This window comes from Pelophylax lessonae (genome assembly GCF_965119305.1).
Source record: "Pelophylax lessonae genome assembly, chromosome: 7".
Taxonomy (NCBI): domain Eukaryota; kingdom Metazoa; phylum Chordata; class Amphibia; order Anura; family Ranidae; genus Pelophylax; species Pelophylax lessonae.
The window spans coordinates 174,576,219-174,602,887 of record NC_138774.1 but is presented as its reverse complement, the minus strand read 5'-3'; the positions used below and the strand labels follow the sequence as shown (position 1 = coordinate 174,602,887).

The 26,669-nt window shown below is 44.5% G+C and overlaps 1 protein-coding gene and 1 pseudogene across 2 annotated transcripts in view; one reads left to right on the top strand and one right to left on the bottom strand.

Annotated features, from left to right (window-relative positions):
• Positions 1–26,669, bottom strand: part of RPL7A (ribosomal protein L7a) — a 475,634-nt gene that overhangs the window by 86,993 nt on the left and 361,972 nt on the right. The gene's annotated exons all lie outside the window — the stretch shown is intronic.
• Positions 11,553–26,669, top strand: part of LOC309559429 (histo-blood group ABO system transferase-like) — a 63,543-nt pseudogene continuing 48,426 nt past the window's right edge. Inside the window, exon 1 of the transcript XR_014226205.1 lies at positions 11,553–11,852. The product of XR_014226205.1 is annotated as a histo-blood group ABO system transferase-like (transcript). The remainder of the gene's footprint in view (positions 11,853–26,669) is intronic.

The following is a 26,669-nucleotide window of genomic DNA, read 5'->3' as shown; positions in this document are numbered from 1 at the left end:
GGACAGCACGGGTACAGGAACGTGAGGCAGAAGCGGAGTCAGGATACAAGCCGAAGTCGGTACACAGTCTGGCAGCAAGGTACAAGGGCATAAGGCAAGGCAGGGTCAAACACAGGCTGAGGTCACAAGGCAGGCAGGAATCCAAGGAGAGTCAAAAGGCAAGCCGGGTCGGTATAACGGGAAATCCACAAGCAGGTCAGGGCACAGGTAAACAGGAACACAAGCTGAAAGACCACTCAGCAATGTGCTCCTGTCACCGCCTGGTATAAATAGGCCGTTTGGCGCCAATTGCGTGCGCACGTTGCGTACGCACGTTCGCGCGTCCTCGCATTGGCGCGTTCGCGCATTGGCGCATGCGCATTCGCACATTGCTTCCCGTGTGCCTGGGCACGCGCACTGAGCGTCTCTTACATTGCCCCCCCCCCAATGGGCGGCCTCCGGATGCCCATCTGCAACATCTTCTCAGGATGAAGCTGAAAAAAGGTTTGAATTAGATCCGTAGCATGGAGGTTGGCTTCTGGTTCCCAAGAATTTTCTTCCGGGCCATAGCCCTTCCATTTAATTAGGTACTGGACAGTACCTCCTCTTTTCCTACAGTCTAATATTGCTTCAACCTCGTATTCTTCGTTGCCATCAATAGTTTCAGGCGGAGGTGGATCCGACTCTCGGTCAGGAAATGGATTGGGTCTGGTAGGCTTCAGTAGGGATACATGGAAAACAGGGTGAATTCTGTATGTTTCCGGGAGTGAAAGTTCATAGGCAGCAGGATTGATTTGTCTCTTAATAGAGAATGGACCGATATATCTAGGCCCCAGTTTCTTAGACGGACATGACAGTTTTAGATTGATAGAGGATAACCAAACCTTGTCTCCCGGTCTGAGGTTTAGATCTCCCCTCCTCTTCCTATCAAAACATTTTTTGTTGTCTTGCTGTGCTCTGACAATGGCATCTTGCAATAATTTGTTGTTGGTTTGCAGAAATGTAGCTTTTTCCTGGACTGCGGGAACCAAGGAATCAGGTATTACGTCAGGCATAAAGGCTGGGAAGTACCCATAGTTTGCAAAAAACGGGGCTTGACCCGTGGCTGAATGCACTGCGTTATTATATGCAAACTCTGCTAGGGGTAAAAGTGATGCCCAGTCGTCTTGTGAGAAAGATGAAAAACACCGGAGGTACTGCTCCAGGGTCTGGTTTGTACGCTCCGTTTGCCCGTTTGTTTGCGGGTGATAAGCTGAGGAAAAGTACGTGTCAATTTTTAATGTTTTGCAAAGGCCTCTCCAGAATCTCGAAGTAAATTGCACCCCTCGGTCTGAAGTGATATTACTAGGAACCCCGTGGAGCCGAACCACTTCCTTGATGAAGGTTTGGGCAGTTTCCATTGCTGAGGGAGTTCCCAACATAGGGATAAAGTGGGCCATCTTTGTTAGTCTGTCGACCACCACAAAGATGGTCGTGAATCCTTCAGACAGAGGGAGCTCAACGATAAAGTCCATGTTTATCATTTCCCAAGGCCTCTTGGGAATGGGCAAAGGTCTTAGCAAACCCCAGGCTTTGGCCTTGTCATTCTTGTTCCGGATGCAGATTGTACAGGTGCTAACATAATTACGGCAGTCTGACCTCAGACCAGGCCACCAAAAGGACCGTTGTACCAGGTCAACCGTTTTAGATATCCCAAAGTGCCCTGCCAGGGGGTGATCATGGCACAGGCCGAGGATCTTGGCACGTAGACCTGGAGGTACAAACACTTTTTGGTTATAGAAAAACAGACCTTCTTGTTCCTGAAGGCACATACCTGATGGTAAAACATCCCTTGTAGACGCCTGCTTCAGCTGCGTTAACAGATCCGCTTGCAAAAGTAGAAAACTTTGGGATGGCAGGATTGTGTCTACTGGGTGACACTCTTCGTCCTCTGGGTACATGCGGGAAAGTGCATCAGGTTTGCCATTCTTGGAGCCTGGCCTGTAGGTGATATGGAAGGTAAAACGAGAAAAGAACAGTGCCCACCTGGCTTGACGTGGTTTCAGTCTCTTAGCTGTTCGGAGGTACTCCAGATTTTTGTGGTCGGTAAAGATCAGGATAGGGTGAGATGCTCCTTCTAATAGGTAGCGCCATTCCTCCAAGGCCGCCTTGATGGCCAGTAATTCCCGGTCTCCAACATCGTAGTTCCTTTCTGCTGGGCTGAGTTTCCTGGAAAAGAAGGCAACAGGATGAAGAAGAGATCTCGTACCTGAACGCTGTGACAGGATGGCACCTATGGCATTTTCTGAAGCATCCACCTCGAGAACATAGGGCAGAGCGGGATTTGGGTGTCGTAAGATAGGTGCAGTAGTGAATAGGATCTTCAACTGGTCAAACGCAGCTTGTGCTGCCGGTGTCCATTGGAAACGGGTGCCTTGCCTTGTTAGCTGGGTGACTGGAAGCATAATGGCGGAGAAGTTCTTGATAAACTTGCGGTAAAAATTAGCGAAGCCAATGAACCTTTGTGTGATCTTCCTGTCTGTGGGAGTGGGCCATTCGAGGATCGATTTGACCTTTTGGGGGTCCATGGAGATCCCAGAAGTGGAAATGACGAGTCCCAAGAATTGGATTGATTCCTTTTCGAACTCGCATTTCTCAGCCTTTGCGTATAATCCATGGTCTCTTAGGCGGCCGAGAACCTTCTTGACATGTTCACGGTGCATTTCAATGGAACCTGAAAAGATAAGAATATCGTCAAGGTAGACAATCATAAACAAATCAAGGAAGTCTCTGAAAATATTGTTTACGAAATGCTGAAAAGTAGCTGGAGCATTGCACAATCCAAAGGGCATGACAAGGTACTCGAAGTGGCCGAATCTTGTGCGAAAGGCGGTCTTCCACTCGTCGCCCTCACGGATCCGTACTAGGTTGTATGCTCCACGTAGGTCAAGTTTTGTGAATACCGTGGCTGCCCTGAAACGTTGGAAAAGTTCAGGAACTAAGGGCAGGGGGTATCTGTTTTTTACAGTAACCTTGTTCAACTCCCGATAATCAACACAGGGGCGTAGAGAATGATCCTTCTTTTCAACGAAGAAAATACCAGCCCCTGCGGGGGACGTAGAGGGCCGGATGAAGCCTTTTTTCAGGTTTTCGTCGATGTAAAGGCGTAATGCCTTAAGTTCTAGTTCAGAGAGGGGGAAGATACGCCCAAACTGTATTTCAGCACCTGGTAAAAGTTCAATTGGGCAGTCATACGACCGGTGAGGTGGTAGGATGTCTGCTTTCTGTTTATCAAAGACTTCCAAGAACTCATGGTAAGCTGCAGGCACAAGTTGGGATGCAGAGGGATCAGGTTGCAGGCCCAAAAGTGATGCAGGTTTCCCCGGACTGGGCTGGAAGCAGTTTTGTTGACAATAGGTGGATGGAAATGCCACTTCTCCTGACTTCCAGTTTATCTGAGGATTGTGTGCTTGTAGCCATGGGATACCGAGAATGATAGGGAACAGAGGAGATGGGATAATATCCAAGCACAAGTATTTTCGGTGGCCTTTATTAGAGATAGCCAGTAATGGGCAGGTTTCTTGGGTTATAGGCCCGGACTTGAGATGGGATCCGTCAGCTAGATGGATAGATAACTGACGGGTTTTTGCTTGCAGAGGGATCTGATGACGCTGAGCAAAGTCACTGTCCATGAAACAGCTGCAAGCGCCGGAGTCAATAATGACTGGGACTTGGATGGTCTTTCCGAGAATCTGTAGTGAGAGAGGTAGAGTAATGTGAGTGGACAGATCCTTCCCAGAACTGTTTGCAAGGTAAGAAGGAAAAGCAAACTGAGACTTACTAGGCCGCACCGGGCAGGTCTGAAGGTAATGTCTGGCTTCCCCACAATAGAGGTATGTTGTTCCGGCGTCTTCGCAATCTCTCCTCAGTGGTTAGTGGAGAACGTAAAAGTCCGAGTTGCATGGGCTCCACACTGGAGGTTGTGGGGAAAGCGACAGGTGGACGAAAAGCCGGAGGTGACGGCACTTGAGGCAACATCCAGGTAGGTCTGGAACTTCCAGCTCTTTCCACTCTCCGCTCCCTGATCCTGCGGTCAAGCTGGATAGTAAGACTAATAAGGTCATCAAGAGAATCAGGCGTACCCACTCTGGCAAGTTCATCCTTAAGGCCCTCTGATAGGCCGAGACGGAATTGATGCCGTAAGGCTGCATCATTCCAGCCTGTATCGGAAGCCCATCTGCGGAATTCAGCGACATAGTCCTCAGCAGGGCGGCGGCCTTGTTGTAGTGTATGTAGGGTTGCTTCGGCTGTAACAGATCGCTGGGGGTCGTCATAAAGCTGCGCCATCGCTTCGAAGAATGATGAGATGGTGTTCAAGGCTATATCATTTTGTTCCAGGAGACGGTGGGCCCAGGATTGCGGCTCTCCGAGAAGTAGAGAGATTACGAACCCCAGTTGGTGGATTCAAGTGAGAAAGTCCGTGGCTGCAGGGCAAAGTATAGCTCACAAGAATTCCTGAAAGCCCGGAATTTGTGTCGGTCACCCGAAAATCGTTCTGGAGCAGGTACCCGAGGTTCCGGTGGTGGCAAAACCACTGAAGGTGTAGATAGAGCCCGTTCGGGCACGGAGGACCCAGGTGCCGGGGTTGCCGGGGTAGAAGCCATGGATTGGATGCGACCCTCTAATTGGAAGTAACCCTCTTGCAAGGATTTGACTGCTTGGGTAAGCGAAGCAAGTTGCTGGCATACTGTCTCTAGAGGTGAAGCCCCTCTCTCCGTCTCCGACATCTGGCTGAGTGGTACTATCACGTACCTGGTGGAGACCAAGCTGTAGAGGGGGCTTCTCTTGCACCTCCTGTCCAACACCCCTGATAGAGATGACAGGCGGTGTAGGACACAGAGTGGCACGAGGGCCGGAATAGCAGGAGATGTCTTGGCAGAAGACTGATGGCTGTGGATCACCGGATGAACACCTGAAACTGGAACTCGGTGATGCTGGATGAGAAGGCAGGAGCGAAATCGGAACACAAGCCAAGGGGTTGTCAACAGCCGGACAGCACGGGTACAGGAACGTGAGGCAGAAGCGGAGTCAGGATACAAGCCGAAGTCGGTACACAGTCTGGCAGCAAGGTACAAGGGCATAAGGCAAGGCAGGGTCAAACACAGGCTGAGGTCACAAGGCAGGCAGGAATCCAAGGAGAGTCAAAAGGCAAGCCGGGTCGGTATAACGGGAAATCCACAAGCAGGTCAGGGCACAGGTAAACAGGAACACAAGCTGAAAGACCACTCAGCAATGTGCTCCTGTCACCGCCTGGTATAAATAGGCCGTTTGGCGCCAATTGCGTGCGCACGTTGCGTACGCACGTTCGCGCGTCCGCGCATTGGCGCATGCGCATTCGCACATTGCTTCCCGTGTGCCTGGGCACGCGCACTGAGCGTCTCTTACACATAAGCTGTCACTTTGTCTTCCATCTTTATAAAGGACATTTTTTGTCTTCATGGTATGCCCTCACACATCATTTTTGATAGAGAAGTTCAATTTACAGTTCACTTATGGAGGGCTCTGACCACATTCTTTGGGATCAAGCTGGAGTTCGCCTTGGCCTTGCACTCGAAGTCTAATGGGCAAACTGAAAAGGGTCAACTAGAATGTTGAACGGTATCTTTGTGCCTTCATTTCTGCCCATCAGTATGATTGGGTAAACCTTCCTTCCTGGGCTATGTTTGCCTTTAATAACCATGTGAATGCGCCAGCACTAGGGAGTCTCCTTTTTTTCATGGTGTATGGTCATCATCCTTCGGTACCATTTTCCCATTCCCTTTTCTCCTGTAGTGTCAGTGGCTGAACAGATTCAAGGGTCCTTCAGTTCCACCTGGGCAGATGTTTCCAAGAGTTTACATTTGGCAGCTTCCAGATACACAGTAGCTGCAGATCGTCATTGCCGTGTGACAGGATCATCCTGGCGACAAGGTTTGGCTAACTAAGAAAAGTCATCTCAGCGTACCCTCAATAAAATTCGCTACTCATTGGTCCCTTTACAATTCAGGTAATCCTGTCGTTTTCTAGCTCGGTCTACCTTCGTATTTAAGGATTCTAACTTTTTTCCATGTTTCACTCCTATGTCTGTACATCAATAGGTTTTCTCGTTCTCTTCGTCATCATTCTCGAATGATCAATACTACAGATCACAATGAAATCAAGCCAATCTTGGATTCAAAATATTCCAGGGAAAGGCTTTTATATCTAGTTTACTGAAAAGGATATGGTCCTAAGGAAAGATGTTGGATTCTTTCTACAGATCTTTCTGCTCCTCATTTGGTGAAATGAAACACAACTCGTCCCCGGTAGTAATCATTTGGTTTTCTGTTTGTGAAATTCCTACCTACTTTCTGCAGTGGATCTGTGATTTCATTCATATGTTCTGCTAGCTCCTGTGTTCACCTATTAGTGTCATCTGCTCTACTGTGGATTTATATACCATTCCCTTCTATCACTTCCTGGCCCACCTACCAGTCTGCTTCTCTATGGTATACAGTATATAGACATGCTCAGTGCAGCCTGGGTTGCCTGAGCAACTTCCTAGTTTCTTTGTGATCTTGGTTTTCCATGTATTACTTCTACTCTGTGCCAGACTACCCATGTACCGACCCCAGTTTTGGTTATCATTTTTGCTTGCCTGCTGCCCGTCCTGTCTTTGACTCATTTCCCGGATCCTCTTCTGTCTCTTGCCATCTGTACTCTGCACACATGTGAAGTCTCTGTATTGTCAGCGGGAGGGTACCTGGGGGCCAAGTTGCTGTAAGTTTATCCCCATCATCAGGGGCCCTGTTGAAGAAGCAGGCTGGGGCTTAGACTCTACACCCCAGGGGAACCTCAAGTTGGCTTTCTACAAGGGCTCACCTGCAATAGAAACTTGACAACTCCTCTCCAAACCCATCTGAGTCCATTTTGACTTTGGAGCAAAACAATTTCTGTTCAATGTTAGGTTGATAGTTTGTTTGCTATAGTCCCTGATCCTACAAAAATAAAGCCATTTCTCAAGCTCTTGTCTCACCTTTTTGTGCTGAGACCCAGCTGTTATGCTTTCATAATAAGATGATGCAATTTCTGTGCTGTAATCCCCGCTTGTTTGCAGAAGCCATGTGTCTTTTTGCTTCCCTTTTCCTGCTTGTAGTCACCCTGGGACAATGTTTCCCCCCCCTTTTATTTTGTATACCTTTTAAAACAAATCATCTTTGAAATTAAAAGAATAGGATTCCTATTCTTTTAATTAAAAAAACACTCAGGTTGTGTACTAAAGCCTGCTAGTTTACAGCAACAGTTCGTCCTTCCAGTAGGATCTGTGTGTTAACATTCCCAAACTGGAGCTAAATATTAATTTAACAAAGTATGCTGAAAACTCTTCAAATGCTTTGTAAAAGCTTGCTGTAGACACTTCTCTTAAGCTAAAGCCCGTGTGAAAAAGGTCTACCTCTCCTGTGTCATTACACCAAACCGCACACTTACCTGTCCTGTGTCACTGAGTCTTACACTAAAGCACATGTACCCACTTGTCCTGTATCACTACACAGACTTACCTGTCCTGTGTCACTACACTAAATATCTACCTGTCCTATGACTCTACATCACATACATCTGCCCACCCTGTATCACTACATCCCACACGCCTACCTGTCCTGTGTCAATACTCTAAAAATACTTGTCCTGTATTATTACACCTCACATATGTACCTGTCCTGTGTGTTCACAACCCTGGCACTTACCTGTCCTGTATCACTCCACTCCACACACCTACCTATCCTGTATCACTACACCGCACATACCTACCTGTCCTGTATCACTACCCTAAACATGCTTGCCCTGTATTATTACACCTCACATATGTACCTGTCCTTTGTCTTCACACTTTACGCATTTACCTGTCCTGGTTTACTCCACTCCACACACCTGTGTCACTATATCATGTGTCATATATATCCTGTGTCACTATACCACACACACCTACCTGTCCTGTATCACTCCACTCCACACACCTACCTATTACCTGTATCACTACACCGCACATACCTACCTGTCCTGTATCATTACTCTAAACATGCTTGCCCTGTATTATTACACCTCACATATGTACCTGTCCTTTGTCTTCACACTTTACACATTTACCTGTCCTGGTTTACTCCACACACCTGTGTCACTATATCATGTGTCATATATATCCTGTGTCACTATACCACACACACCTACCTGTCCTGTGTCTTTACACTGCACACACCTACCTTTCTCTTTGCTTGCTTGCTTGCTTTTATTCGGCCATTGGGGCATTATTCCCCCTACTTTAAGCAGCAATGGGGCATAAATTTTTGAAAATATTGCTAGAGATAGGATAAAAAGCACCACATCCCTATGATAAATAATAACTACAATGGGGGGGGGGGGCAAATTGGGACTTAAAAGGTGCAAATGATGGAGAAAAATCTGAATTCTCAAAAATTGAACATTTTATTACACAAAGAAAAAAAGACAAGACAGGACATTTGATAAAATGTTAAAAGCAAAGGAATGCACTCAAAAATATCAACTCTACATGTTTCGCCATCTTCATAATAGCTTCTTCAGGAGTTTTGCCAGATATTTCTTGAGAGTGAACATTTCTAGGTTACAGAAAAAAAGAGCATAAACAATAGAACAAAGGAATAACTGCTAGGGCAGAAACCAAAAGGTCCTAAATTTGATGCCCTCATACACTTCACAGTTTTAGCACTAATATCAAAAAAGTACCTTTATAAAGACCTGACCCCTTTCTTTTGCCGGAGGTGAACACAACGTAGGCGCCGGAGACCAGATGAATGAGGAGGGAGGAACTGAGACATCTAGCCCCTTAAAGTTGACCCATAGAGAGGGTGATAGCCAAGCCAAGGATAATACGTATTGAAAATGAGAGACTGCAATATAGGAATATGTTAGAAACCATATGGATTTTGTGACTTATAAATATCACATTCTTGGATAGGAATATATTTACCTATTCTGAGATAGCAATAAAATATGCTTCAAAGGTATTCCAATATCAAAAACGGGGAGGGAGAACCAAGATTGTCCCATATAAATCCCCAAGAAGAAACATCCCTTTAAGCAAAACAAAAAAAAAATATATATATATGGTGTATAAGTATACCTAGAATTGTAAAAAATATATATATATATATATATGCTGATGGTAAAAGGTAAAATGACCAAGAATATTTACCCTTATGAGGCAGTATTGCACACATAAAGTTCCATCCAGACTGATATATAATCGGGCATCAAATTGCGACAGACTTTACCAATGGTATGCTCCAAAATAATGCTGCACAAGGGAGAGAAAGGGGCATAAAGCGCAAAGTAACCTGATCAGTATAAATAAGCCCAAAAGGAATCAGTGGAGTGGTAAAAAAGAGAAATGTTCCAATACCGCAGAAATCTTCAACCGCATATGTCGTTCCCCGGTGGTCTAGTGTAATACTGACCATGTTGCGCCGGCATTTATACACCCTCTCCACTCCCGCGGCGTCTGACGTCACCGTAGGAGTGAGAGCAAGATGTACCCGGCGATCCAATTGAAGCCAAGCAGGAAGTGCGTCATATCGACGCGACCGCATCACATGATGCGAACCGGAACCGGAAGTCGAGGATGACTACATCCGGTCCGGTCGTCATGTACATGGCGACCGGACCGGATGTAGTCATCCTCGACTTCCGGTTCCGGTTCGCATCATGTGATGCGGTCGCGTCGATATGACGCACTTCCTGCTTGGCTTCAATTGGATCGCCGGGTACATCTTGCTCTCACTCCTACGGTGACGTCAGACGCCGCGGGAGTGGAGAGGGTGTATAAATGCCGGCGCAACATGGTCAGTATTACACTAGACCACCGGGGAACGACATATGCGGTTGAAGATTTCTGCGGTATTGGAACATTTCTCTTTTTTACCACTCCACTGATTCCTTTTGGGCTTATTTATACTGTTCAGGTTACTTTGCGCTTTATGCCCCTTTCTCTCCCTTGTGCAGCATTATTTTGGAGCATACCATTGGGAAAGTCTGTCGCAATTTGATGCCCGATTATATATCAGTCTGGATGGAACTTTATGTGTGCAATACTGCCTCATAAGGGTAAATATTCTTGGTCATTTTACCTTTACCATCAGCATATATATATATATATATATTTTTTACAATTCTAGGTATACTTATACACCATATATATATATTTTTTTTGTTTTGCTTAAAGGGATGTTTCTTCTTGGGGATTTATATGGGACAATCTTGGTTCTCCCTCCCCGTTTTTGATATTGGAATACCTTTGAAGCATATTTTATTGCTATCTCAGAATAGGTAAATATATTCCTATCCAAGAATGTGATATTTATAAGTCACAAAATCCATATGGTTTCTAACATATTCCTATATTGCAGTCTCTCATTTTTAATACGTATTATCCTTGGCTTGGCTATCACCCTCTCTATGGGTCAACTTTAAGGGGCTAGATGTCTCAGTTCCTCCCTCCTCATTCATCTGGTCTCCGGCGCCTACGTTGTGTTCACCTCCGGCAAAAGAAAGGGGTCAGGTCTTTATAAAGGTACTTTTTTGATATTAGTGCTAAAACTGTGAAGTGTATGAGGGCATCAAATTTAGGACCTTTTGGTTTCTGCCCTAGCAGTTATTCCTTTGTTCTATTGTTTATACTCTTTTTTTCTGTAACCTAGAAATGTTCACTCTCAAGAAATATCTGGCAAAACTCCTGAAGAAGCTATTATGAAGATGGCGAAACATGTAGAGTTGATATTTTTGAGTGCATTCCTTTGCTTTTAACATTTTATCAAATGTCCTGTCTTGTCTTTTTTTCTTTGTGTAATAAAATGTTCAATTTTTGAGAATTCAGATTTTTCTCCATCATTTGCACCTTTAAAGTCCCAATTTGCCCCCCCCCCCCATTGTAGCAATGGGGCATAGTTCCTCCACATCAACAATGGGGCACTATTTCTCCTACTGACACCAGTAACTGGGCATACTACCCCCCACTGATACCAACGATGGGGCACTATTACCCCTCCCACTGACACCAACGATGGAGCACTATTCCTCCCACTAACCCAAAGATAGGGCATTGTTTACTGTATTGTTCCAACTGACATCAGGCCATTTTCTATCACTGCTGGCCACAGTCAAGCCCCTCCTAAATTTTAAAGGTGAGGAAACTGGACCTTCATTTAGAAAGTTTGGAAACCCATGTTCTAATGAATGTCAGAAACATATCTTGGTGCTTATAGGCACATGGGTAAGTCTGTTGCTATAATACACTAGTATCGAATCATCATATATTGCTTCAAGGTAGATATTAATTATCCAAAACACAATTGGAGACGTTGGTCTTTGTAAAGCCTCCCTTTTGAAATTACATACCATTCCCCATGGCAACATGAAGTCTGATATGGGTCTTAATGATTTGAATTACATGGTTGAAGGTGCAACCTGCCCCTTGTCACCACACTGCACACCCAGAATGCTGAAAAAAGGTATTCGATTTCATTCTAACAGGCAGAATAAGCTAAATGAGAATCATAACAAAGTAATTTCCCCAGCAGAGCTTGCCTCTAATAATAGTAGTGCTCTTCCACCTGCTGCTTCCAGTCCCAGAAGTCGCTTTAATCTACCTGGAGGTGGAGCCGCCACACCTGTCTCTTTATTCACTCCAGCATCTGATCCCTTCACACCACTGCTTATAGAAGATAATGGATCCATATTCCAGCATTCTTTAATCAGTGACACCAGTGGATCCCAGTCAAAGACTTCATATACCAGAGACCCTAGTGGATTGCAAAAGGCACTTAATGAAATGTCAGTGGAAATCTGTAAGTACATCTGATCCTTCTGGTCAAAGGCTGGAAATCCCAAACCTTCTACAATGTGATTTTCCTGTAACTTTATATATGGGAGTAAGAGGCAAAGTAACATCATGGATAAAAACATGAATAGTTTAAGGCAATTTAAATGTTCTTATTGTTTAGTTTAAACGAACTTCTTTGTTTTAAACTGTACATCATTTTGTGTCGGTATTTCTGTCTTTTATTTTACATTATTTGATCATTTTAGACTTTTAGAGAGACTTGATGAGTCTCACAGTTTCAAATTTATTGCCAGTGCTGAACTGCAGTTTATTGTCTAAAGCCCCGTACACACGTACTGATCGTCGGCCGAACGATCGGCCTTCTTTTGTCCAGGGCTGTCGTGTCTGTTGAAAACTGCAAAAGACTGCACACGAATTTTGTCGGCCAACAACAGCCGACTGCAGAAGTGATGTCATGTGATGGTTAACTTTCCTTGTCTTTTTTATTTTCTGAGCATGCCCAGTCTTGCAAATCTGCTGTCTGTCGGCCGAAATCTGTACTGACTGGCGAACAATCGGCCGTTCTGGTGTTGTCCAACAAAAACTTTAATGCCTGCACGACAGATTCTGTTCGGCCGAAAATGCGCTGTCGGCTGTCGGAAGCATCATACTAACAAGCCTACAATCGGCCGATCGGTCGTCGGCCGAATATTTACGGCCGACAATCGGTACGTGTGTACGGGGCTTAACACAACTGCTCCTGCACTGAAATCAGCCATTGCTTCATTAGCCAAGCAACAGACAGACTTGGCTGAAATGGCACTGCATGTCCAAACCCTATTTGACAGTTTGACTTTAAAGGTATTTTCCTCACACAAGCTAAAACTAAATGAGTGTGTGTAATTTATTAAAGAACAAGGCAAATTTTTACTTACGTTTCATAAAAAGCTGGTGTATTGTTTGGACTACAATATCGTTCATATTTGCTCAGATCCACTGTAAGCAAAGGAGACTTTGCATAAAACATGTTTTCCTAAGAGTGCTCAAGGGTGTTACCTGATGATGGATGCATGGAGAAAAGGAGAGAAGGGTTGGATAGAGGGAGGAATAAAGAAGTATATTAATTTAATAAGGGATGGAAAGAAGATTGGACACTGCGTAGTGTTTTGTACACTGGTTGTAATTCTGAGTATCAGTAATTATTCTACATGTATTGACACTGCGCAGTGACACATTCCTTGTTCTGTATGCTGGGTCTAATTTTCAGCATCTGTGTTTTTTATTGTGTGCTGTATGTATGGAGGTGTCTCAGTATCATTACTCATTTTCTGAATGCTAGGTGTAATTCCTCATTATCTGTTTTCATTCTGTATGTGTGTATATTGTGGAGTACAGTGCCAGTTGTCTTGTTCTTTAGACCACTTTCACACTTGTGCGATTTGTCCTGCAATTTGGCACTGCAAAGTTGTACTCCATGATTTCCAATGAGTAGCACTCATATCTGTACGACTTCATGTCACAACAACTTCAAAGTAGTCCCTGCACTACTTTTGGGCTGATTTTAATGCATTTTGAGGTCCATAGACAATAGGCATTGCTTCAAGTCTAGTCAAAATCGCGCCAAAAAACTGCAGTAAAATCGCCTGACTTTTTTAGGTTGCACAAGTGTGAAAGGGGCCCTATTCTGGATTTTCTCAGTATTTTCTGCACAATAACCCTTCTCCCGCCCTGTGTTCTGGCTGGAACTCCTGTTATCTGATCCTAATCTGTATGTACAGTACCGTTTCTCTTGTTCTGCACATTGTGATTGTAATTCTCAAAATCTGTTCATATTCTGCTTGTATAGTATATGTTCTGCACTGTAACACATTTCTTCTTTGCATGCTGAGTATAAGGCTTCATACACATGGGCATATGAAGTTTAGAGGCTTTTTGCTATCAGAAGTGGGCAAAATATTGCCTTTAATCTCGTATTTTTTTTACTGATGTATATTCAGGTGCGTGCTTGCATGTAAAATAAACCCCAAAACAAAACACAAAACCAATTCCCCCGAAACACGTGACTGTGCCTAAACACATAGTTGCCAACCTTTCCCAAAAACTTTTAGGGACACTTTTTTTGCAGAAAGCCAGTGTAGGCAGAGCAGTATGGTAATTAGGGGTGGGTCAATCATTTTTGTGGGCGTGTTCGGCGGGTTAAAAAATTACGTCTGAAATGGGTGTGGTTTAAATTATGCCAAATATTGGGCATAGGTTAAAGCGGGTGTGATTAGTCTGTTTACATCCATCTGTCTATAGGGATGCATGGACCTTCCCATCAGGTCTGCCGGAAAAACTGACCGGCTGACCTGATCAGAGCCACTGTGTGAAAGGGGCCTTAGTGATGGTGTCAGCAAGGAGTGACTGTGAGAAACTGGGTTTAATAATATCCTGACATTTCTCACAGTCAGGATAGTGCTACATAAAAAACCGAGATACCATCTTTGTCATCCAACAGAATTGTTTATACTTATATCTAAAAGTCTCCTGACTGTGAGAAACTGGCCAGTGCAATATTAAACCCAATTTCTTACAGTCCAGTGACTGCTGGATAAAAAAAACCTTTACCATTAGAGCCCTGCTGTACCATCAGTGCAGTCTCATCAGTGCCGCCTCATCAGAGCAGTCTCAGCCGGGCCTACCTGGTCCTGGCCACGCTAGCCAAGCTCCTCTCACCATCAGCAGGCTCACCAGGCAGTGCTGCCGGCTCCCACTCTGATGTCGGCTCTCCACGTGCCCCTGCTCACACAAATGATCCCGCATGCCCCGCGCTCACTAATATTGACCAATCTGAGGTGGTAGGGGAAGGATCATCTGGTGTCAGTGCCAAAAGTCCCGATGTCCATGACTGAGTCTGAATTTCAGGTATTCGCCTGGGACATGCTCAGACCGGGACATCGGTCTGATTTCCCGGAATGTCCCGGGCAAATCAGGACTGTTGGCAACTACACTTGAACACTGCATATAAAAAAGCACTAAAACACCTGCAAGGCCATGGGCACATTAGCTAACACGCAGTTGTGTTCAGAGTTGTAAAAAAAAAAAAAGCAAAATGCCCATATAGTTCTGAATATTTTTTATTTTGATTGAACCCTGAAATAGGTATATGTTTCTACACCATTAATTGATTACATTTAAAAACCTCCATGGCAGAAATAGAAGATATTTACATTACTTATGATAAGGAAGAGAAATGCGGAACTTTCTGTAATTCCCATGATGTCCTTTCTAGGCAGAATGCGATAAGTGACTGTTTAGGTTGAAAAAAAAAAATGCTAAAAATACTAGCAATTGTTGTGCTACCCTCTTAGGAGCTATTAAGATAGGTCCTGTGTTCTTTGCCTCCACCTTCATAAGAACTTCAGTGTCTTTGACACACTAGGCTGAGTGTTCAAAGCAAAAAATATCACAGAAAATCACTGAAAGTAATATTTGGTAATCATTAAACTATCGTGTCCAAGAAAATAGGCACTGAGCCAGTTAGGAAAGGCAAAATTAATATATTGGTTAAAATGTGTAATTCCGCGCTATGGCTCTAGTTAGTGTATAGCTGCTGCCCCCACTGGGACTAACTACCTAAGTGGCGTCTGTAAGATGGATGTGCAAAAAAAAGGGAAGTTGGTGTTGACGCTGCTCGGAGTGTTATGCTAGCTAATACGTATATCAAGTATAATTAGGTAAACATGAAAAACATATGTAAACAGAGTGGTACCAATTAATACATATAGAGAACACTAATATTGTAAGTGTCACTGTGTTTGTATAGAAATAAAAATAATAAAATAATAAAACATAAATATCAATGGCCTATATCCACAGATGAAGCATTTTCTTTATGTGCAAAACATCTATGTGTAAGATCTGCTCCTATTGTACAAAAAACACACTAAACATAAATGTGAAAATCAAATAAATTCCAACTTCCCAAACCTGTGCAAGAAATTAATAGTGCAAATTCGCCAAAAAGTGCAGGTGCTAAAATTATTAAGATTTCAAACCCACTTAATAAATACATATGCATAAATCATACATAAAGCTCAATATCAGTGCAAAATAAAGAATTCGTAAAAATTTAAAATCCTATAGAAAAAAGTACAGTGTCCTTTAAATTTCACTCTACCCGTGGCCTTGCTGCTCTTTGTAGTGCCATCTCTGATAAACCTTAAGTGGTGCTGTTATACTCAGGTTAGAACCATGACATGCAGTAAACTCCGATGTCCCCCACCTGGTATCACACTCATCAGATATCCTTCCCATTTCAATGTATATAGGTATGCCTGGCTTGTATGTCGTCTTCACAGTCTCCTTATGGTCCCCCACATATTCAATGATATAGTGGCATTCTCTAGTATGGGTCAATGGAACATATAAAAAACAGCCCCCATAGTGTAAAATCGTAATAAACAAGTTTATTAATAAAAGTAGTAGTTACACATAAAACCTATCAATCTCTCGTGTTTGAATCCAGGAAGTCCGGGACGCTATGCGCTCCACGGACACAAACCGGAAGTGGCGCAGTGATGCTTGGCTCCTCCCTAAGCGTTTCGCCACTCAGACGTTATCGGGAGCGGCGCCATATTGCTGCTCCCTCCGGCTTATATTGTGTACGGTACCCTGACAACATGGTACACATGATCCGCAGCAAAATTGGATATGTGAATTGTAGTCACTGAATAGATCCGTATGTACTCTGTTCTTACAATTCTCCTGACTTGCTACCATTACCTTTTAGAAAGCGCTTTGTGGAAAATAGCTTTGAGGAAAAAAAGGGGTGCCAGGTTATCACGTTACCCTACTTTATTACAAACCTTTAGAATACAGACCAAGACAACAAGCTGTGTATAGTTGTTCAAGTTTGAATGTATATTTTCATATGTCCCAGATTGGGGGCACATGCCAAATGATACTGACCAGCATTTAAGGGTACCTGTTCAACACAAGGTACATGTGACCAAAAAGTTTGGGTGAAAATTATTAAAAATAGTAAGTGGGGAAATAATAAATTAAATGTAATGAAAAAATTTGAAAAAAAGTAAAAATGAATAAGAAGAAAAATCTATATATAGTAGGTGGGAATGAATCTGTTTCACAAAACATATTTAAGCCCTAGTTAGGGAAACTTCAGACACCAGGAATATATAAAATATTTCAAGGAACATGAATTAAAGTTTTCCATAATGTACCCCATTTAATCATTGAAAATGAAACAGCTACCATTTCTTTTTGGAAAGCGGTTTGTGAAAAATCGCTTTGGAGGGAAAAAGGGGTGCCCAGGTTGGCACGTAACTCTACTTTATTACAAACCTTTAGAATACAGACCAAGACAACAAGCTGTGTATAGTTGTTCAAGTTTGAATGTACACTTTCATATGTCCCAAATTGAGGGCACATGCCAAATGATACAGACCAGCATCTAAGGGTACCAGTATCAACACAATGTACATGTGACCAAAAACTTTGGGTGAAAATTAATAAAAATAATAAATAAATGGGGAAAGAATAAATTAAATGTAATGAAAAAAATTGAAAAAAAAAAAGGAAAAAATTAATAATAAGAAAAATTCTAAGGTAGTAGGAATTAATGTGTTTCACAAAACATATTTAAGCCCTAGTTAGGGAAACCTCAGACCCCAGGAATATATAAAATATTTTAAGGAACATGAATTAAAAAGTTTTCTATAATGTACCCCATTTAATCATTGGAAATGAAACAGTTGAGGTCTATGTCAATATTAAGACCTGCAGGCTGGAGAGAATTTAGCAAGAAGTTCCATTTTGTTTCATTCTGTGATATTTTAATTATTTTTTTTATTCCCCCCTCCAATGCCCTTTGATTAGGTCAATGCCATAAAAGGTCATAAGGAATGGCTCATTTCTATATACCTCCCTGAAATGCCTTGATAGGCTATGTTTCATGAATCCCTTTTTATTGTTAATATGCTCCCTAATTCTTACATAAAGGGGTCTAATGGTACAGCCTACATATTGTAACTGCCATGGGCATCCAGTCACATACGTGACATGTGTGCTTGTGCAGGTTACCATCTCATTGATCCTGTAATGTTTTCCAGTTGCCGTGGCTACGAAGGACTCTTTTCTCCTTGCTAGTTTCTGGCTTACTCTGCAAGGCAGACATTTTTGGCATCTAAAGAAGCCTTTTATCTTAGGGAACAAACTAACAGGTCTTAGGGGATCCAATTCATTATGCACTAATCTTTTCCTGAGAGAGGGGGCCCTTTTATAAATAAGTTTTGGATTTTGTGGGATTACCTTTTTTAATATTTTATCTGATTTCAGGATGGGCCAATGTTTTTTCATATATTTCTAGTACTTGAAGCCAGTACTATAAATGTGTTCTTGTCTGTGTCCCCATGTAATATGTGTCACACTATCTCCTGTAGTATGTCTACAGTCTCTGACCGTCTTCTGTAGTATGTCTGCTGTCTCTGACCGTCTCCCGTAGTATGTCTGCAGTCTCTGTCCATTTCCGGTAGGTCCATAGTGCACTGTAGTATGTCTGCTGTCTCTGACCGTCTCCCGTAGTATGTCTGCAGTCTCTGTCCATTTCCGGTAGGTCCATAGTGCACTGTGTCTTGGTGTCTTTGCAGGGTACCAGGTAAGCCGACTGGGAGCGCCTCAAAAAGGAAGGCCTAGCAGTCCCCATAACAGGCCCAGGATGTGAGAGCCAATTGTCATGGCTCTGCACTCAGGACATACAGAGACCAAGGTTTCTGTGATCCCAGTGTGGCACACCGCTAGACCCTTGGACATGACTCAAAGTCCAGTGGCCAGAGAAACATAACGGATATCTGGTGATATAAAGCAGGGCCATGTCACCCAAGTTAAAGGCTGTTATAATATTTTCTACTGTTTTTAACATTTTTGACATTTTTTTTTGTTGAGAGGGCTCAAGTAGCTGGTCTTGCCTAGGGCGCAAAATAGTCTAGCACCGGCCCTGACTACTTTTATCAATAAACTTGTTTATTATGATTTTAATCTATGGGGCTGTTTCTTCTATGTTCCATTGACCCATACGGGAGAATGCCACTATATCATTGAATATGCAGGGGAGCATAAGGAGCCTGTGAAGACGATATACAATGTGGCTTTGAAATCTTATTATTTTAGCACCTGCAGTTTTTGGCAAATTTGCACTATTAATGTCTTGCACAGGTTTGTGAAGTTGAAATTTAATTGATTTGCAGATTTACAGTATCTCACAAAAGTGAGTACACCCCTCACATTTTTGTAAATATTTTATTATACCCTTTCAGGTGACAACACTGAAGAAATGACACTTTGCTACAATGTAAAGTAGTGAGTGTACAGTTTGTATAACAGTGTACATTTGCTGTCCCTTCAAAATAACTCAATACACAGCCATTAATGTCTAAACCACTGGCAACAAAAGTGAGTACACCCCTGAGTTAAAATGTCCAAATTGGGTCCAAAGTGTCAATATGTTGTGTGGCAACCATTATTTTCCAGCACTGCCTTAGCCCCCTTGGACATGGAGTTCACCAGAGCTTCACAGGTTGCCACCGGAGTCCTCTTCCACTCCTCCATGATGACATCATGGAGCTGGTGGATATTAGAGACATTGCACTCCTCCACCTTCCATTTGAGGATGCCCGACAGATGTTCAATAGGGTTTGGGTCTGTAGACATCCTTGGCCAGTCCATAATCTTTACTCTCAGCTTCTTTAGCAAGGCAGTGGCCATCTTGGAGGTGTGTTTGGGGTCATTATCATGTTGGAATACTGCCCTGTGGCCCAGTTTCCGAAGGGAGGGGATCATGCTCTGCTTCATTATGTCACAGTACATGTTGGCATTCATGGTTCCCTCAATGAACTATAGCTCCCCAGTGCCAGCAGCACTCATGCGGCCCCAGACCATGACACTCCCACCACCATGCTTTACTGTAGGCAAGACGCACTTGTCTTTGTACTCCTCACCTGGTTGCCACCACACACGCTTGACACCATCTGAACCAAAAAAGTTTACCTTGGTCTCATCAGACCACAGGACATGGTTCCAGTAATCCATGTCCTTAGTCTGCTTGTCTTCAGCAAACTGTTTGTTTGCTTTCTTGTGCATCATCTTTAGAAGAGGATTCCTTCTGTGACGACAGCCATGCAGACCAATTTGATGCAGTGTGCGGAGTATGGTCTGAGCACTGACAGGCTGACCCCCCCCCCAACTCCTCAACCTCTGCAGCAATGCTGGCAGCACTCATACGTTTATTTCCCAAAGACAACCTGTGGATATGACGCTGAGCACATGCACACAACTTCTTTGGTGGACCATGGAGAGGCCTGTTCTGAGTGGAACCTGTCCTCTTAAACCGCTGTATGGTCTTGGCCATTGTGCTGCAGCTTAGTTTCAGGGTCTTGGCAATCTTCTTTCAGCCTAGGTTATCTTCATGTAGAGCAACAATTCTTTTTTTTCAGATCCTCAGAGAGTTCTTTGCCATGAGATGCCATGTTGAACTTCCAGTGACCAGTATGAAAGAGTGAGAACACCAAATTTAGCACAGCTGTTCCCCATTCACACCTGAAACCTTGTAACACTAACGAGTCACATGACACTGGGGAGGGAAATGGCTATTTGGGCCCAATTTGGACATTTTCACTTAGGGGTGTACTCACTTTTGTTGCCAGTGGTTTAGACATTAATGGCTGTGTGGTGAGTTATTTTGAGGGGACAGCAAATTTACACTGGTATACAAACTGTACACTCACTACTTTACATTGTAGCAAAGTGTCATTTGTTCTGTGTTGTCACATGAAAAGATATAATAAAATATTTACAAAAATGTGAGGGGTTTACTCACTTTTGAGAGATACTGCATGATTAGCGTGCTTTTTGTACAATAGGAGCAGATCTTGCACATAGATGGCAAATGCTTTATCTGTGTATATATATATATATATATATATATATATATATATACAGTATATTGTAACCTGGGTTAGCTCTGGAATGACCTCCAGTCAGTTTGGTGAAAGCAAAACAGTTCATTTATTTGAATCCCAGCTAAACAAAAGGCAGCTTACTTCAGCCAAAGTAAATAAACAGTCCAAATCCTGGTATTGGTAATAAAACAGCAGGCTCACCACTAGTCTTTGGTCCCATACAGGGGTCAGGCTCCTTCAAAGTCAGGGTAACAGGCAGGCCACACAGGGGGAAAGTTAGCAGCCCATGTCTCAGCTTGTCTGAGAGCTTTCACTCACTACACAGCTTGTGAGTCTCTCTCTCATTCACCTCCTTGACACAGGTGCTGATTTCCCTCTGCTGCCTTTCAAGCCTCCCTCACCTGGGACTTAACCCCTGAGTACCACAAAAGCTCTGCAACTGACCCCATTAACTTCTTACCATCCACGCTATAGCCTATGTACGGCTGCAGCGCGGACTCACATTTCCAGGAGGCCGTCTTTAAACGGCCTCCCAGAGACAGTCTCCCCGCGCGATCTCGCGAGCGCGCATTGGGGAAAATCTGTGTCGGCCGTATCCCTTGGACACAGCCAATCACAGATCGTGGTAAATGGCCAATCACAGCGGCCATTTACCACGTGATCGGCCCATGCAATGAGAGATGATCTCATATGTAAACATATGAGATCATCTCTCATCGCCAGCGCTCCTTCCTCACACGGAGACTGCAGTGTGAGGAAGGAGGAGAGCCGATCAGCCGTCGGGGACACAGAGGAATGTAATCAGGGCACTGATCACCAGTGCCCTGATTACACAAGGTAAAAAAAAAAACACTAAGTGCCCACCATCAGTGCCCACAGTGCCCGCCATCAGTGCTGCCAGTCAGTGCCCATCAGTGCCTGCTCATCAGGGCACTGATGAGCACTGACTGGCAGCACTATGGGCACTGAGTATGGGCACTGATGGTGCTGCCCATCAGTGCTCATCAGTGCCGCCCATCAGTGCTCATCAGTGCCACCCGTCAGTGTCCATCAGTGCCACCCGTCTGTGCCCATCAGTGCCGCCCGTCAGTGCCGCCTCTCAGTGCCCAGCAGTGCCACCTCTCAGTGCCCAGCAGTGCCACCTCTCAGTGCCCAGCAGTGCCACCTATCAGTGCTCATCAGTACCGCCTATCAGTGCTCATCAGTGCCGCCTATCAGTGCTCATCAGTGCGGCATATTAGTACCTCCTCATCAGTGCCACCTCATCAGTGCCCATAAGTGCCACCTCATCAGTGCCCATAAGTGCCACCTCATCAGTGCCCATCAGTGCAGCCTATCAGTGCCCATCAGTGCCGCCTCATCAGCGCACATCAGTGAAGGAGAAAAATGTATTTATTTTAAAAATGTACTTGCAGAAAATAAGAAAAACTTTTTTTTTAAAAAAAATTTTCTGTCTTTTTTTTGTAAAAAATAAAAAACCCAGAGATGATTAAATATCACCAAAAGAAAGCTCTATTTGTGTGAAAAAAATGATATTAAAGGGACCACAACTCAAATATCGGGGAAATGTACCTGCCACCCAGGACACATTCCCGGTGTCCTGTACAATATATATATATAGGTACCACTCTAGATTACATATGTTTTCCATGTTCATCTAATTATACTTGATATATAAGCTAGCATAACACTCCGAGCAGTGCCAACACCCAATTCCCTTTTTTGCACATCCAAACTTGATATATTGTCACCTGATATGGTGAGGAAAATGGCAAGCATGAGAATGGAATAACAAAGGCAATAACACAATTTAGCAAACAGAGGGATTAGTAATAGGAATTAGATGTCACTTGGTGCCCAGATCAGCATAAACAGTAGAAAGGTCACCTAAAGTGCAGGAGGCAGTAATAAAGCTTGAATTATGGTAAGCAGGAGACTATACTGCCAAAGTGCATTAATGGCGACTATGCTAGGCCTAGAACGACTGGATGGGTACTGTCTGTAAAAATAAAAAAAGAGAGAAGGAGTCAAAAGGGACTTGTAGGATGGTTGTTCTGGAGAGGCAGTCCTATGTGTTCTTCTGTCGGCTATTAGTGGGAGCCCTTTAAGAAGCGGTGGTGCACTTAGCGGCAGTTTTAGTAAACCAGCACACAGTAAAGATGCAGTATAAGTGTGGTACAGGTGCCGTAGATGTGGGTCAAATGCAGTGAAAGTTTGGTATAACTGCAGTATAGGGGAGGTAAGCTGGAGTATTCTTAAAGCAGAAATGCTGGTTTCTACCTTACTATGTGAGTTTATCCTTTTGGTTTGAATAAATAATTTATACAGTGAGCACAGTTGCTTTTTGTAGTTTTATGCCATTCTTGGTGCTTTGGCTTGCGGAGGATGTTGATGGGAGGAGCTATGGAATGATGTACCCATTGTGTAGCGATACCCCCAAAAAAGGAACTGGAAATTGCCCAGGTTTTTTTTTTCAGTAATTGCCCTGCAGCAGGGCACACTTTCACAGTCACTCTTTGGCTCAATAACCAGTCCAGGGGTGTTCTTTTTGTTTTTTTTTTTTAATTTTTTGTGGTAACTTGAATAGGGTTGAGGAAATTGAGTGGGATATTCAAAAAAGAACTATGTACAAGATGAGGACAGTAAACCTTCTGTAGAACTGTAGCAAAACTCCTTGCAAAAGAAAACTGTTGACTTGGCTTTGTAGTAGAAGCAGTTAAAGCACAAACGCTTCTTCATTAGAGCAAAGTCTCTTCACAAAGAACTGAATATCCTGAACTCTTCAGGACACCAGCCGATGTCTCCTTTACACAAACACACAGCTGACTCTCTAGCACTAGAGGGGTGGCAGCAGCCCAAAGGTTTTGGGAGATGTCTCACTGCAGTATGCAGTGGCGTCTGGTGCTCAAAATTTTTGGGGGGGGAGCAAAAAGAAAAATTTGCGGCAAAAAACGCAGTAAAAAATTGCGTGACTTTGACCAACTTGGGAACCATCTTATACCAGGCCGCTGTGTGCCATTTACTATTAATAAATATATAGTGCCAGCCAGGCCAGCAGCCTGCTTAGCAGTGTACACAATATAAGACAGCGCAGGCCAGGCCAATTACATTGTACACAGGTAAAGTGCTATGCTAAGTTAGTCTTATATTGTGTACACTGCTAAGCAGGCTGCTAGCCTGGCACTACATATTTATTAATAGTAAATGGCACACAGCGGCCTGGTATAAGATGGTATAAAACTCAGTAAAATTATTAAAACAGAAAGTTAATATTCTGAAGAGGAGTAATTGTCCTATAAAAAGCAATGCCATTTAAAAAGTAAAATAATTTAGAGCCTGCACACTGAATTCTCATAAATTAGTAAAGTTCTGCACATGAAGTAACTCCAACACAGATATATACAGTACACAGGCTGTTAACCGGTTGCCGACCGCCGCACGACTATATCCTGCGGCGGTCAGCCCCGGCCCGGCAAAGTGACGTATATATACGTCACTTGCCTGTCACTTCCTTGTGAGCCAATAGCGGGCGAGCGCGTGCCCACCGCGGCTCGTTCACACGGAAGTCAGTGCGTGTGACCCGATGTCCGCCGGTCACTCGCCGATCGTCGGTGCAGAGGGAGAAAGTCAGGCGGCTGATGTAAACAAGCCGCCTGTCATTCTCCCCTGTGTCTACTATGTAGGATCGTTGATCACTGTTCCTACACTAGTAGCCACAGCCAATCACAGTAAAAAGCATGCCCCTAGGGACACACTTAACCCCTCCTTCCCCAATAAAGTTAACCCTTTCCCTGCCAGTGTCATTTTGCAGTAACAGTGCATATGTATAGCACTGATTACTGCAGTAATGTCACTGGTAACCCCAAAAGTGTCAAAAATGTCAGTCAAGGGTCCGATCTGTCCGCCGCAATCTCGCAGTACCACAAAAAAAATCGCACATCGCCGCCATTACGCGTTAAAAAGAAAACCACCAAAAATGACAGAAATCTTTCCCTTAGTTAGTAAACGCAATACCTTTTGCACAAACCAATCAAAGTACGCTTTTTGCGATTTTTTTTTACCAAACATATGTAGCAGAAAACAAATTGGCCAAAAATGTTAAAAAATTTAGATTTTTACATTTTTTTGGGGGGGAATTTCATATAAAAAAATGTAAAAAATATTGTTATTTTTGCAAAATTTCCGCTCTTTTTTTGTTTATAGCGCAAAAAGTAAAAGTCCCATATGTGATCAAATACCACCAAAAGAAAGCTCTGTTTGTGGGAAAAAAAAGACGTCAAATTCGTTTAGGTACAGCGTCGCACGACCGCCCAATTGTCCGTTAAAGTCGCGCAGTAAAAATCGCAAAAAAACCCTGGTCAGGAAGGGGGTAAAATCTTCCGGGGCTTAAGTGGTTAATATTTATAGACCACAGATACCCTGTGTATGTAGGCCTTAGACATGACCAGCTGGCCGTGCCCCCATTATCAATGCAGTGACCAGCTTGCCGTGCCCCCATCATCAGAGCAGTGACCAGCTTGCCGTGCCCCCATCATCAGAGCAGTGACCAGCTTGCCGTGCCCCCATCATCAATGCAGTGACCAGCTTGCCATGCCCCCATCATCAATGCAGTGACCAGCTTGCCGTGCCCCCATCGTCAGTGACCAGCTTGCCGTGCCCCCATCATCAATGCGGTGACCAGCTTGCCGTGCCCCCATCGTCAATGCAGTGACCAGCTTGCCGTGCCCCCATCATCAGTGACCAGCTTGACGTGCCTCCATCATCAATGCAGTTACCAGCTTGCCGTGCCCCCATCATCAATGCAGTGACCAGCTTACCGTGCCCCCATCATCAATGCAGTGACCAGCTTGCCGTGCCCCCATCATCAATGCAGTGACCAGCTTGCCATGCCCCCATCATCAATGCAGTGACCAGCTTGCCGTGCCGCCATCATCAATGCAGTGACCAGCTTGCCATGCCCCCATCATCAATGCAGTGACCAGCTTGCCATGCCCCCATCAATGCAGTGACCAGCTTGCTGTGCCCCCATCATCAGTGACCAGCTTGCCGTACCCCCATCATCAATGCAGTGACCAGCTTGCCGTGCCCCCATCATCCGTGACCAGCTTGCCGTGCCCCCATGCCCCATCAATGCAGTGACCAGCTTGTCTGCTGTGCCCCCCCCCATCAATGCAGTGACCAGCTTGCGTGCCCCCACCATCAGTGACCAGTTTGCCGTGCCCCCATGCCCCATCAATGCAGTGACCAGCTTGTCTGCCGTGCCCCCCCATCAATGCAGTGACCAGCTTGTCTGCCCCCATCATCAGTGACCAGCTTGCCGTGCCCCCATGCCCCATCAATGCAGTGACCAGCTTGTCTGCCGTGCCCCCCCCCCTATCGATGCAGAGACCAGCGTGCGTGCGTGCCCCCTTCAAAGCAGTGTGTGGGCCGGGCCCCCCCCCCGAAGCATCATTTCACTTACCTCACTGACAGGCGGTCACCGCGTGCTGCTGCTGCTGAGTCGGCCCGGGACTACTCACAGATACTACTGAGAGTCTGAGACGCAGACGAGAAGAACACGACTACACGAGACGAACGAGTCCCTCTTCTTCCTCATGCACCGGCTCTCCTCTGGTCTGACGGCGCAGGCGGGCGGGAAGGTGTTGACGTGACACCGGGACGGTGAGTGACTGACGCATGCACCACCCCCACACGTCACGTCACCCGGGATGTCCTCCTGTGTGATTGGTCCAGGCTGGAGTCTGGACCAATCACAGCCAGGATATCACTAAAGTGGGGAGTGTCGGGGTGCATTGCTCTGTGCCCCGATGACCCCCAGAAGGCCGCCAATCGGCGCCTCTGCTGCACGCACGTGGGGTGCAAACCCCCCCCCCCATAGCCACCAGTAG